The sequence below is a fragment of the Pseudophryne corroboree genome, chromosome 9 (assembly GCF_028390025.1).
Source record: "Pseudophryne corroboree isolate aPseCor3 chromosome 9, aPseCor3.hap2, whole genome shotgun sequence".
Lineage (NCBI taxonomy): Eukaryota > Metazoa > Chordata > Amphibia > Anura > Myobatrachidae > Pseudophryne > Pseudophryne corroboree.
Genome location: NC_086452.1, coordinates 54106198 through 54121977, shown reverse-complemented (window position 1 = coordinate 54121977; position 15780 = coordinate 54106198). Strand labels below are relative to the sequence as shown.

The window sequence follows — 15780 nt, the reverse complement described above, 5'->3', positions numbered from 1 at the left end:
TATCAATTAACACAGAGAAATAAGCTGGCCATACATGTTAGGATTTTCTGTGTAACCAACCAGCCAACCAACTGATAATGTCGATATTATCTTATACCATAAAGCTATACCTTTAAACACACTTTTACCTTGGAGCCGCTGCGGCCGCTATACTTAATATATACGCTACGCACTTTGTACGCTATTTGCGTACAGAGTCCCGTACGTTGTACGGACTTAGCGTGCACACGCCGTGCTGGGGGTACAAAGTACGCACAGCGCGCGCACACACTCTTGATAAACTTTAAACCTTATTATTAATGCAATGCAGTGATGTTATACCTTAAACCTTACGCAGCGCTGACGGTATAAAGTACCCGCAGTGCGTACACACCTTATCAATACACTCTTAAACCTTATACAGTTAAATACACTTTAAACCCTAGCAGGGAAAAGAGGACACAACACCGATTTGTAGTTAACCGCTGGGTTCTAACGCCACAGTGGATTATTTGAAAGGGGATAACAATACAAATTATACACTACAAGGCTAACAAGATAAATCTACAACAGAATAATGGCTACAGTCAATGTACATACGTGAGAATATTCACTTGCGCAACCTGGACCAGTCCTCCGCTCATCAGGTAGATAACGTTCAGAGTCTGTGATAGTGACCTGGCCTGCAGCTCGCTCTTTATTCAGTAGATCAAAACATAATACAATAGACACTGTGAGCTCTTCTTCCATTGGTTCAGGGGTGGGACATATCCTGTGCACCGGGGACCATTGGTCAGTTCAAGAAGTGGGTGATGGCTAGGACTTGAGATGTGGTTTCTGTTGTTTACATCTGAGTTCCCGCCCCATGACCAGTTAAACCCATCACATTAATCATACATAAATCTGGTATTATTAATAACTTAATGAGGTAATATATAATAATATTCTTATTCCCACCAGATTAATGTTTACGTGACTCTGAACAATATGATCCCACACATGATATGATTATCTATTTCAATCCTCAAAATATACATATATCCATATACTCATATATATATACACACACATACACACATACTCCTGCTATTACAATTTGTTAGGAATTATATATATATATATATATATATATACATATATATATATATAAACACCCACATCTCCATGAGTTTTAGACTATGAATGTTAATATCTTAGATTTCTAACTGTCTGGTCTTGTGTTTTGGTTAGCTATTGTTAATTGATTTTCTTAAACAGCTTCGGTTCCTGGGTATTGTCTCTTCGTTTGTTTTTGCCTTCAGGTGAGACAATGACAATCCAGTACTCATTGTTTAAAATAGAAACTCGGCTCTCCTAGTAAACAAAGGTGTTTGCCTTCTTCATAGAATTTCAAAGCTTAGTGTAAATAAGGCCATTGTATTTTAGTCTCTGGGAGTTTTAATTTATGTGTGACTGACCTTCATGCTATTTAGAAGAAAGATCAGACGGTGTGGGATTTTTACAATATATATATTAGATCTATGATATATCTTTGTGGCTTTTCCATGAGAGTACAAATTCCACTGTAATTACTCGTACCACGCTCTAATGCGCCGGACCGCGGGTGCGTCCATACGCAATTTGCGGATATGTGCACGCATGGCGGAACAAGTGCACGCGCAGCGGGCATGTGTGTGTGGTTTGTACGTGATGTGTGTACTGCAATATTTTTCGACTTTGACACAACCAACCAACCAAACAAGCAACCAACCAGCCAGCCAGCCAGCCAGCCAACCAACCAACCAACCAACCAACCAACCAGCCAATTCGCTGGTTGGAACAGAAATCTGGTAATGGTTGGAAGCAAGTGACACTTGACCATCTGCTCCCAAACACTGGAAAATTGACAAAAATGCTTGTTTAGACAAATTGGTTAAATTAATTTAATTTCTGTTTGGGAGCTAATAGTCAATTGTCATTTGCTTCCATCCATTACTAGATTTTTGTTCCAACCAGTGAATTTTTTTGTTGGTTGGTTGGTTGGATAGAAAATCTTAAGGTGTATGGCAAGGTATAGTAATTAATGTTATCTTTCCTGCACACTGCTAAGGAAGGATGTTTTAAAACTTTGTTCACTCAACTGACAAAGTGCAGAGACCCCCTGGGTCTTAGGGAGCTCATGTTATTTACAGCAAAGGTAAGAGCAGCTGACGGAGATGTGGTCGAACGTTAATCCCCAAGACTGTTCCATTTCTATTGCTCAATGATTTGTCTGTCCATAGACTCCTAGCAAACCATTGACTCCTATTCTTGTAACAACTTCATTGATAATTGGTTCATGGTCTGATTGATCAATGACTTTTATATTTGTAGCAATTTTACTGATTATTGCTCCTTGTAACAATTTTATTGATCATGGATCCCCACTATTTTGAGTGATATTCCCTAATATTGCAGTTTTTCTGATTGATCTTGTAGTCATTCTGACTGATGATTTAGCCCTAATATTGTAGTAAATAATTGAATATTGATTCCTATGCTTGTACTGTTTTAATTAATCATTGATCCATAATCTTGTAGCTATTTGACTTATCATTAGACCATGTATATGACCTGTCAGGAATTCATAGGGATAAATTAAACCTATAAGAAGGAGCAGTGAGGCTTAGAACGTATCGCTCAGGGACAGGATGTATGCTAATGAGCCATTGAGAGCACTTGTACTGTGTCCATTTATTGTGTTACAATTTATTAGCCAAATCAATGTGTAACAATGTAATAGTGCCTAGCCTTTTGATCAAAGCATCTAAAACAGATATAAGTGCTGAACTATTATGCTTTTATTGGTGCTATAACAGGGCTGAAACTAGGCTTTTGTCACCCGGGGCAAGGCAGCAATTTGGCGCCACCCTACGTTTCTTTTTTTTACCTGTATATAATGATCCCATAACCTGTATGTTAGAGGGTACCAGCTACCTCTCTTATATCAGCAATAGTCCTAACCTACATAATATACAGACACACGCTCATATAATATACAGCGACTCTATCCCTATAATGTACAAAGACACCCACCATAAAATATATTGTAGTGACACCACCTATAATGACTAGAGACATCCACCATATAATACACAGAGACACCCCAAAATAGTATACAGACACCCCCTTATAATACTGTATATAGAGACAACATACGAGTCCATATAATATACAGACACATCACCCTTATAATGTAGAGACACCCACTGTATAATATATTACAGACAACTTCCATATAATATACATACACACCACCCCTATAATGTAGAGATACCCGCCATAGAATAGAAAGAGACCCCCCCATATAATATATAGACATACCACCTATATAATGTGCAGACACCCATGTAATATACTGTTACAGTATTACTGTACACAAACACCCTTATATAATATACACCACCATAATGTAGAATAGATTCAGCACTAGACCATCTATTCCATGAAGCACAATACATAGGGCTATGTATAGGCACCTCCCCTTCCACAAATTATCACATCTAACACCTCCCTCTGTCAGTGCACTCCTCACTCACGTCGAAAACTCCTATCTCACAGCACTGTCCCGCACATTTCAAAATTCATCATCCGCCACCCCTCCCCAGGCAGCAAATGTACCTACTTTATTCCAGCTATCTGAACTGCAGCGGCGCCGCCGTGCAGTATCATGTCCTGACGGGTATGCAGGCTCAAGGGGGCGGAGCTAGCCAGCTGCTTCCTCCGAGTGACAGTCAGCATGGATCGGGCAGTGAGAATGCTTCCTGTTGCCTGCCTGTCTACCTCCCGCAGCCAGCCAGCCATGTACATGCGGCTGTGGGGGACGGTCCTGGAGCGCCAAAATTGTACCGGCCCGGGAGCACTTTTCACCCATAGTGCGGCAGCGTGTAGCTGCAGCGGGGGATGTGGAGACAGCCTGCATCAGGGGCCAATTCAGCGCCCATCAAATCCCGCGCCCGGAGCGCATGCCCCCCTAGCCCCCCCCCTAGTTACGGCCATGGCTATAACTACATGGGGTCTCAACACGCAGGCACAAAATAATAGTAAAGGGTTTTACAGGAACAATCCCATACATATAGTGAGTTTTGGATAAACCAAAGTACATGCAGGTAGTTCATTGTTTTCCATTAATAATCCATTTTAATAGAAGTAGTTCTGGGTGCACTCCTAGATGGGCCAGGTGTTTGTGCCGCACATTTGTGTTGCTTAGCTTAGTCATCCAGCAACCTCAGTGCAACCTTTTGGCCTAAAAACAATATTGTTAGGTGTTCAGAATAGACTGGAAATGAGTGGAAATTAATGTTATTGAGGTTAATAATACTGTAGGATCAAAAATACCCCCCCTGTGATTTGTGGCCCCATCCGTCCCCCCCCCGTTTGTGTCACTGAGACACGCTGCCGCTCAGTCCAGCGGCAGTGTGTCTCAGCTGTCAGGAGGTGAGCGCGGCTATCTGGCGGCGTGTTGCGGACTTCAAACCAGCCGCAGGTTCGTGAGCCAATCAGAGCTCGTGGACCGGCAGCCAATAAGGAGCCGCCGTTCCGCGAGCTCTGATTGGCTCACGAACTGGCGGCTTGTTTGAAGTCCTACACGCCGCCAGACATAGCCGCGCTCTCCTCCTGACACCCTCAGAGCCGGCAGACAAGCAGCAGCAGCGGTAAGCAGCTGCAGAACTGCTGTGGGGGCAAATGTATAGTATACCTGCTGTGGGGGCATTTTTATACCTGGCACTGTGGGGGCAATTGTTTACCTGGCACTGTGGGGGCATTTGTATACCTGACACTGTGGGGGCATTTTTGGATCTGGCACTGTAGGGGCATTTTTGGATCTGGCACTGTAGGGGCACTTTTGGATCTGGCACTGTAGGGGCATTTTTGGATCTGGCACCGTGGGGGCATTTGTGGATCTGGCACTGTGGGGGCATTTGTGGATCTGGCACTGTGGGGGCATTTTTGGTTCTGGCACTGTGGGGGCATTTGTGGATCTGGCACTGTGGAGGCAATTGTGGATCTGGCACTGTGGAGGCAATTGTGGATTTGGCACTACACTATTGGGGGCATATGTCTGTGTATCACGTCTCATTTTAATTGGCCACACTCACTAAATGACTGCGGGCATTACTATAGGCAACATTACTACTGGGGGCAATACGGGCATTGCATAAGGGGCACCACTACTATGGGGTCTATATAAGGGGCACTACCAGTACAGTGGACATTGCATAACAAGCGCTACAACTGTGGGCATTGTATAAGAAGCGCCACCTCACATGCACCGAAGCCGCACGCAAATGTACTTCCCCTTCCATGGTGCCCCCCCTATCATTTTCTTCTGGATCCGCCCCTGGTGCTGCTGTATAATAAGTTCCTTACAGTGTCGCTGTGTTGTCCTGCATCAGACTAGTGCTAGTGTCCTGTGCTGTATATTATTTACTCCAAATAAAGAGGTTATTAACATTTAATCCAAATATAATTTTTACAGGGTTTGCCCTGTGTGGTGTAGGGGTAAGCTCGCCTGTGCTGCATATTATTATAATAGCTCCAAATAAAAGGGTTATTATTATCCAAATTAATTTTACAGGCTTTGCTGTGTGTGTGTGTTTTAGGGGTACGCTCTCCTGTGCCACCAATATTGTGCGTGTATTACATCTGGGAAAATTCCAGCACGTTCCATGTTGTTTGTGCCGCACACTTGTGTCGCTTAGCTTAGCCATACAGCTACCTCATTGCACCTCTTTTTCTTCTTTGCATGATGTGCTGTTTGGGGCCTAGTTTTTTTAAGTGCCATCCTGTCTGCCATTGCAGTGCCACTCCTAGATGGGCCAGGTGTTTGTGCCGCACACTTGTGTCGCTTAGCTTAGCCATCCAGCTACCTAATTGCACCTCTTTTTCTTCTTTGCATCATGTGCTGTTTGGGGCCTATTTTTTAAATCTGCCTTCCTGTCTGTAACTGCAGTGCCACTCCTAGATGGGCCAGGTGTTTGTGTCGGCCACTTGTGTCGCTTAGCTTAGTCATACAGCAGCATCGGTGCAACTTTTAGGCCTAAAAACAATATTGTGAGGTGTGAAGTGTTCAGAATAGACTGGAAATGAGTGGAAATGATTGTTATTGAGGTTAATAATACCGTAGGATCAAAATTGCCCACAAATTATGTGATTTTAGCAGTTTTTATGTTTTTTTAAAAAAAATCATCCAGATCCGAAACCAAAACCAAAACATGAAAGGGTGGTTTTGGCAAAACCAATCCAGATCCAAAACACGAGCATAGAACCAACACCAAAACACAAAACACGAAAAGTGCCCGCCGCACATCTCTAATTTATATATATATATATATATATATATATATATATATTTTAAGTTTTTTAAGACTCACTTTGACGCAAACAACTGGAAAAATCATGTCCCTAAAAGGGTGAATTTAATTTGTGCAAAAGGGAAATTTTTTTGATGAACTGCCAAACTGTATATAATTTTATATTCTGTGAAAGTACTATTTTAATAACCTGTGGTCACAAAGTTGTTCTAATTGTTAGAATATTGAGCCGTGAGTGCCGCATGAGGTCGATATATATATATATATATATATATATATATATATATATATATATACATATATATATATATATATAATGTGCTATATAAAAAAATGTAAAAGATGACAAGGATAAAATGAATTGTACTTACATATTTCTCACATTTTACAATGCATGAAAATTTTTTAAATCGATAATAAAACTATAGTCCACATATGCTTTCTTTTACAGGGTACATGGATAAACATTTCGGCTATATTTACTAAAAGTCGATTTTGATCTATTTTTGGGTGATTTTTGATCGATTTTGTGTTTTAGGGTCTAAATCCCACATTAACTAACAGATGATTTTTGACATTTCTTTAAAACATTACAAAAATCGTCTGTTAGTTAATGTGGGATTTAGGGGTATATTTACTAAAAGTCGATCTGAGTCGATGTTTGGTTGATTTTGTTTTTAAGGGTCTAAATCACACATTTACTAACAGATGATTTTTTATAACCATGTTAATTATCTGTGTGATTTAGACCCTGAAACACAAAATCGATACAAAATTGGCCAAACATAGTTCAGAATTGACCCAAATTGACTTTTAGTAAATATACCCCCTAAGGCAGAGGTTCTCAAATGTGGTCATCAAGGCACCCCAATGATCCAGGTATTAAGGTTATCCATGCTTGGCCACAGGTGACTTAATTAGCACCTTAGTCAATTTGGTTTAACCATCTGTGCTAAGCCATGGATATACCTGAAACCTGGACCGTTGGGGTGCCTTGAGGACTGCATTTGAGAATCTTTGTCCCGGGGCCTGATTCTGAATTTGGAGCAAAGCAAAGAAAAGCAGGTAACTTTGCTGTGCACCATGGTTGCACTGCAGGGGATTCAGATGTAACATGTGCAGAGATAGCTAGATCTGTAAGGGGGGTGTCCAAATGCATATCTAAATTGCAGTGTAACAATAAAGCTGCCCAGCATGTGTGGGTTACATGCAAAAGTAGACAGTATTTACCAAGCATGCAAAAAGCAAAAAAAACACAAACCAACAAAGATATTAGCTCCCCTTGCATTGCAACATGACTTGTTCCAGATACAAAATTCCTTACTGTTTGTGCTTTGCTCCCAATTTAAATCAGCCCCTTAATTTTGTTATCTGGGTCCTAGTGCGATGCCTGGGGCTACATTCCCAGGACTCTGCTTTCTCTACATGTCAGTTATTATCACCGGGTCTGGGACTGAGGGTCGACAGCACAAAGGTCGACACACCTTATGTCGACGCCAATTGGTCGACGTGGACAAAAGGTCGACATGGACAAAAGGTCGACAGGAACAAGGTCGACATGGGAAAAGGTCGACATGAGTTTTTAATGTGTTTTTTTTGTGTCGTTTTCTTCATAGAGTGACCGGGAACCCCAATTAGTGCACCGCGTCCCCTCGCATGGCTCGCTTCGCTCGCCATGCTTCGGGCATGGTGCCTGCGCTCCGCTACCGATTCGCTCGGCACACTTTACCGTTCCAATCGTAGTCCACGTGGATCGTTAAGTATGAAGAGGTTCAAAAAAATCATGAAAAACTCATGTCGACCTTTTTCCATGTCGACCTTTTGTCCATGTCGACCTAAGGTGTGTCGACCAATTGGCGTCGACCTAAGGTGTGTCGACCTTTGTGCTGTCGATCTGGAGTCCGGATACCATTATCACCTGGGTGTCAGGATCCCCCATACAGAAAGCATACCTGAGCTTGACTGTGAGTACCCCTGGGCAAAGGCATCAAAATGGCAGTGTACCCCAAACATTTGAAAGGCACCAGTCAATGTACTGCAGTGCAGCTGCCTTCTAGGGTTACCATGGATGGACAGTATCAAGATGGAGACAATCCCCTTTCTGAGTGCGACTATTTACTGCGAGCTGGTCCCTCAATTGGGACCAACCCTGCACCCTTCTCACCTCCCATTTCAAACGTCCCTCCCCTCTTACACCTTAGCTCCCGCTTCATCTTCTGTATTTTTATAATTTATCATATTTCTATATTTTTTAGATAAATCTATTATATATATATATATATACACACACACACACACACACACACACACACACACACACACACACACACACACACACACACACACGCACTCAAGTCCAAACCTGGCACTCACCCAGGGCAGCGTGACTCTTATAGTAGATGCAGCTTACTGGTGTGCCATCCCAGTGTGATTTGACCCATCAATACACTGGAACAAACGAGGTGGCACTCCGAGATTTTAAACGGTTAAAAACTCTTTAGTGGTATAACAAAGTTTCGGGGACTTTCACCTCATCATCAGGTCCTGATGATGGGGTGAAAGTCCCCAAAATGTTGTTATACCACTAAAGAGTTTCTCACCTTTTAAAATCTAGGAATGCCACCTCGTTTGTTCCAATGTATGTGTGTGTGTAAATATATATATATATATATATATATATATATATATATATATATATATATATGTAAGCAAAAAAGAATAAGGTGATTTTAAGCGACCAATGGTGTCTTATAATTTGGAGCAGACTCAGATAAAAATAGTAAAAATTTAATAAACTGTAATTAGCACCAACATAAAAATAAATAAAAGCAATGGCCCTAAACAAGGAGCCAGCAATCAGTAAGAAATCAATGGAACTAGATAAAAGATGTAAAAAAATGCATACGTTGGTATACAATTAATAGTTCACACTAATAAAAGACAGAAGAAAAAAATTCCTAACAGTATAAAACTGGAAATAAGATCAGCATAAAAATAGTATAGATAAGATTCTTAGCTTTTTGAGATGGTTTATATCATAACACCCAACGCGTTTCGTCCTCTCTGGACTTCATCAAGGGGTGGCATATGACTGGGACAGATCATCTATATATACCTAAGTAAATGAGGAAGTGATTGCTACATCACTTCCTGTCAATTAACAGATGCCAAATTATTTAATACGTTTATACACATCAAAAATGAAGCTATGATAGCCTTGCAGCATGGTGTCCCCATGTTGTGCAAAACCGCTTTTAAAAGAAGTCATTATTGTGCTTTAAAAGTCAGTAATAACACTGTAAAACTTGTGATCCTGGACTTCCTGTCCGGATCGTGGGTGACGTCACGTCCGCCCCACTTCCGGCGTCCGGCAACCTCCACTGCGCCTGCGCCGACCGCGGGTTAGGTGATGTTAATGTCATACATCTGCTGTGCATGCGTCCATTCTCCCATCAGAGGTAAGAAAGTGTTCACACAGCGGCGGCCATGTTCTTGAAGCATATTCTTCTCTAGCATCTGATTGTGTGATCATGTGATCGCGGCGGCCATCTTTGTTGTGACTTTTCATATTAAAAATGCTCATTTGACAGAGAAGAAAGAAAAAATTTGATTTTAAGACTACTGTGAATACAAATATTTCTATTAAATTCCACTGGTGCCCCTGATTATAGGAGTATTTACATGGCATATGTATAATGGATGTCTATCCACTATTTAACATTATCACATTAGGCACAGGGGTAGTAGATAATTACAGGATTTAAAATGGAAGAGGGTTAGTTATGAGGCTTAATAGTGCTGTTTTTTTGCAGTGTTGAAATCTGTGCATTAAAATCTGCATGGAAGTGGTTGTGAGTAAAGTCATTCACATATGGGGGTGAAATTGCGGCAGACATATTTCTTAACGTGATGGAAAGATACTCAGGTGTTAACCTGATTATTAGAAAATATTAGAAAATATTATAGAATATTAGCATCTTTTGTAAGCACCCAAATTACACGTAAGAAAGTTAGTACAATATCCTCATAACCCTTGCTCAAAAAGTTATTACAGCACCCAGTATTCCATGATGGTTCCCCATCTATGTACTAACTGGGCCCAGCACTGCTTGGCTTCCAAGATCGAACGGAGTTGGGCATCTCCAGTGCGGTATGGCTGTATTATTGGCATGGTTTTTTAGAGGTATCATAATGTAATAACGTGGTTGGGGAGGTAACCTTAATAGAAATAGCGACAGAGAGAGGACAGGTTAACAAATAGGAAAAAGATGTAGTCAGCTTACGTTACAAAAAGGGGGCTATTTCATAGCCCTCGTTGAAGCCATCAGGGTGCAGGGCATTGAGTTAAAAAATCCAGTACATTTCTCTTTTTGATAAGAGGTTGGAGAGGTCTCCGCCTCTCTCGCCCAGTGAAACTAGTTCAATGCCCTTGAAGGTTAATTTGTCAGGGTCCGAGTTGTGACAGGCATGGAAATGTTTCGATACTGCATGTGTCAGTACTTTGTTTTTAATGTTCCTTATATGTTCCTGAATACGGATTTTCAAAGGTCTTTTCGTTTTGCCTATGTACTTCATCCCACATGAGCACTCCAGCATGTATATCACTGACACCGTATTACAGTTAATGAACTGTTTGATCTTATAGTCTTTCGGTCCGTTTGTTTTCTTAAAAGTTTTTCTAATGGGGTGTACGTAACGGCATACATTGCAGCGGCCGCATTTATAACATCCAACGCATTTAGGCATGCTTGATCTTATTTCCGGGTTCCTTAGCATGCTTGGTGCCACCAGATCTTTAAGATTTTGCGATTTCCTAAATACCACTAGAGGATCTTTTGGGAGATAGTCTTTCAAAATCTGATCCATAAGGAGAATGTTCCAGTGTTTTTTGAGGGTTTTCTCAATAATGTTCTCATGCCTACTATACGTGGTGACAAACCTCACTGTATCATCTCCTTTTTCCTTGGATTTATATTTCAAAAGTTGTTTCCTCTCCAAATTCTTGGCCTTCAGGTTAGCTTCTTCCAAGAGATGGTTCGGATACCCTTTTTCCCTGAATCTTTCGGTGTATACCTGCAGTTGTTGATCTCGGTCCTCAGTATCCTTACAGTTCCGAGCAATTCTGTTGAACTGGGAGAAGTGGATATTATTCTTCCATTGTTGACTATGATTGCTTCGGTAGTGTACATAGCTGTTCATATCCACTTCCTTAATGTAGTTCTTGGTGATCACTTCATTGCCTGTATGTGTCAGAACCAAGTCAAGGAATTATATCTTCTCTGTGCTTTCCTTTGCAGTGAATTGAAGATTCATGGAATTATTAGATAAGTACGTGAAGAATTCTTTAAAACTTGCACCGTCACCATCCCACACAAGCAAAATGTCATCTATATAACGTTTATAAAATGCGATATTTTGTTGGAATGGATGATCCTTAAAAATGTACTCATTCTCCCAATTTCCCATAAAAAGATTAGCAAAACTGGGCGCAAAAATTGTGCCCATGGCGGTGCCGCAGATTTGTAAAAAATAGGTGTCTAAAAATTTAAAATAATTACGTTTCGAAATAAAATTCATCAGTTCACATAAAAATATTCTGTGCTCCTCTGTGATCTCTGCATCTTTACTCAGGAATCCATTGCAGGCCTCTACCCCCTTGTCATGTTCTATGCAGGTGTAGAGCGACTGGACGTCTATGGTGATCCATCTATAGGTGTCTTTCCATTCGAATGAGTCCATCAGGTTCAGGACGGATGTAGTGTCTTTTAAATAAGCTGGCAGGTTTAACACATGTTTCCTCAGAAAAACATCCATGTATTCGGACAAGTGTGACGTCAGTGGATCTATCCCGGCCACAATGGGTCTTCCTGGGGGATTCGTCATCGATTTGTGCACCTTGGGTAAAAAATAAAAAATGGGGGTGGTGGGGTTGGAGTTGAGCAGGTACTGGTATTCTTCTTTAGTTAAAATCTCACACCTGAATGCTTTTAAAAGTATGGTTCTCAGTTCCTCCACAAAACCATCTTTTGGGTCTCCCGGGAGGGGGGTGTACGAAGTCCTATCCCCCAAAAGTCTGTTTGCTTCTGCGACGTATGCCTCCAGGTCCATAATGACCCTTTATCAGCAGATTTTATAACAATGTTTTTGTTATCCTGAAGTTCCTTGATCGCCTTTGTTTCTCTGTTCGTGAGGTTTTTCTCTTTAATATCCTCCATTTCAGTTTCACACAGATCCTTTTTAACTAGATCATAAAAAATGCCCACATTGAGGCCCTTTGATTCCAAGGGGTAAAATTTTGTAGTCGGTTTTAGTCCCGATTTGGATTGGTCATAATTGTGGATGACCGCATTTTCCTTTTTGAGAAAGTGCCTCTTGAGTGTTAGCTTCTTGACGGTGCAAGTATTAAAGAATTCTTCACGTACTTATCTAATAATTCCATGAATCTTCAATTCACTGCAAAGGAAAGCACAGAGAAGATATAATTCCTTGACTTGGTTCTGACACATACAGGCAATGAAGTGATCACCAAGAACTACATTAAGGAAGTGGATATGAACAGCTATGTACACTACCGAAGCAATCACAGTCAACAATGGAAGAATAATATCCACTTCTCCCAGTTCAACAGAATTGCTCGGAACTGTAAGGATACTGAGGACCGAGATCAACAACTGCAGGTATACACCGAAAGATTCAGGGAAAAAGGGTATCCGAACCATCTCTTGGAAGAAGCTAACCTGAAGGCCAAGAATTTGGAGAGGAAACAACTTTTGAAATATAAATCCAAGGAAAAAGGAGATGATACAGTGAGGTTTGTCACCACATATAGTAGGCATGAGAACATTATTAAGAAAACCCTCAAAAAACACTGGAACATTCTCCTTATGGATCCGATTTTGAAAGACTATCTCCCAAAAGATCCTCTAGTGGTATTTAGGAAATCGCAAAATCTTAAAGATCTGGTGGCACCAAGCATGCTAAGGAACCCGGAAATAAGATCAAGCATGCCTAAATGCGTTGGATGTTATAAATGCGGTCGCTGCAATGTATGCCGTTACGTACACCCCATTAGAAAAACTTTTAAGAAAACAAACGGACCGAAAGACTATAAGATCAAACAGTTCATTAACTGTAATACGGTGTCAGTGATATACATGCTGGAGTGCTCATGTGGGATGAAGTACATAGGCAAAACGAAAAGACCTTTGAAAATCCGTATTCAGGAACATATAAGGAACATTAAAAACAAAGTACTGACACATGCAGTATCGAAACATTTCCATGCCTGTCACAACTCGGACCCTGACAAATTAACCTTCAAGGGCATTGAACTAGTCTCACTGGGCGAGAGAGGCGGAGACCTCTCCAACCTCTTATCAAAAAGAGAAATGTACTGGATTTTTGAACTCAATACCCTGCACCCTGATGGCTTCAACGAGGGCTATGAAATAGCCCCCTTTTTGTAACGTAAGCTGACTACATCTTTTTCCTATTTGTTAACCTGTCCCCTCTCTGTCGCTATTTCTATTAAGGTTACCTCCCCAACCACGTTATTACATTATGATACCTCTAAAAAACCATGCCAATAATACAGCCATACCGCACTGGAGATGCCCAACTCCGTTCGATCTTGGAAGCCAAGCAGTGCTGGGCCCAGTTAGTACATAGATGGGGAACCATCATGGAATACTGGGTGCTGTAATAACTTTTTGAGCAAGGGTTATGAGGATATTGTACTAACTTTCTTACGTGGAATTTGGGTGCTTACAAAAGATGCTAATATTCTATAATATTTTCTAATATTTTCTAATAATCAGGTTAACACCTGAGTATCTTTCCATCACGTTAAGAAATATGTCTGCCGCAATTTCACCCCCATATGTGAATGACTTTACTCACAACCACTTCCATGCAGATTTTAATGCACAAATTTCAACACTGCAAAAAACCAGCACTATTAAGCCTCATAACTAACCCTCTTCCATTTTAAATCCTGTAATTATCTACTACACCTGTGCCTAATGTGATAATGTTAAATAGTGGATAGACATCCATTATACATATGCCATGTAAATACTCCTATAATTAGGGGCACCAGTGGAATTTAATAGAAATATTTGTATTCACAGTAGTCTTAAAATCAAATTTTTTCTTTCTTCTCGGTCAAATGAGCATTTTTAATATGAAAAGTCACAACAAAGATGGCCGCCACGATCACATGATGACACAATCAGATGCTAGAGAAGAATATGCTTCAAGAACATGGCCGCCGCTGTGTGAACACTTCCTTACCTCTGATGGGAGAATGGACGCATGCACAGCAGATGTATGACATTAACATCACCTAACCCGCGGTCGGCGCAGGCGCAGTGGAGGTTGCCGGACGCCGGAAGTGGGGCGGACGTGACGTCACCCACGATCCGGACAGGAAGTCCAGGATCACAAGTTTTACAGTGTTATTACTGACTTTTAAAGCACAATAATGACTTCTTTTAAAAGCGGTTTTGCACAACATGGGGACACCATGCTGCAAGGCTATCATAGCTTCATTTTTGATGTGTATAAACGTATTAAGTAATTTGGCATCTGTTAATTGACAGGAAGTGATGTAGCAATCACTTCCTCATTTACTTAGGTATATATAGATGATCTGTCCCAGTCATATGCCACCCCTTGATGAAGTCCAGAGAGGACGAAACGCGTTGGGTGTTATGATATAAACCATCTCAAAAAGCTAAGAATCTTATCTATACTATTTTTATGCTGATCTTATTTCCAATTTTATATTGTTAGGAATTTTTTTCTTCTGTCTTTTATTAGTTTGAACTATTAATTGTATACCAACGTATGCATTTTTTTACATCTTTTATCTAGTTCCATTGATTTCTTACTGATTGCTGGCTCCTTGTTTAGGGCCATTGCTTTTATTTATTTTTATGTTGGTGCTAATTACAGTTTATTAAATTTTTACTATTTTTATCTGAGTCTCCTCCAAATTATAAGACACCATTGGTCGCTTAAAATCACCTTATTCTTTTTTGCTTTTACACTGTACATGAAGCACTTTACCAACGCTTCTCTCTTTAAGGTGTAGCTGACGCCCAAATATATTAAAGGGAGTGTCTGAATAATGAGACCATTTGATCACTCATAATATCCTGGTCTGCATTCTAGTATAATTCGGTATCGCGGTTAAGCGCCGACAAGCCTTCCCCTATCACAATATATATATATATATATATATACTCACATATATATATACACACACACATATATATATAAATATATATATATATATATAAATATATAATATATACATATATATATATAATACATATATCCAAACAGCAGACGCGGCACTCCAAGTGACTTGCAGGAATAAAACTCTTAAGTCAGGCAGATGTATGAAATACAACGTTTCAATGCCGCTTTATTCGGGCATTTTCCTCAGGTACCTGAGGAAAATGCC

At 40.5% G+C, this 15780-nt stretch overlaps 2 pseudogenes; one reads left to right on the top strand and one right to left on the bottom strand.

Moving 5' to 3' along the window:
* Positions 1–10356: 10356 nt before the first annotated feature.
* On the bottom strand, positions 10357–10475 carry LOC134964004 (5S ribosomal RNA; annotated as a pseudogene).
* A 3422-nt stretch (positions 10476–13897) lies between these two features.
* On the top strand, positions 13898–14016 carry LOC134964003 (5S ribosomal RNA; annotated as a pseudogene).
* The last annotated feature ends 1764 nt before the right edge of the window (positions 14017–15780 follow it).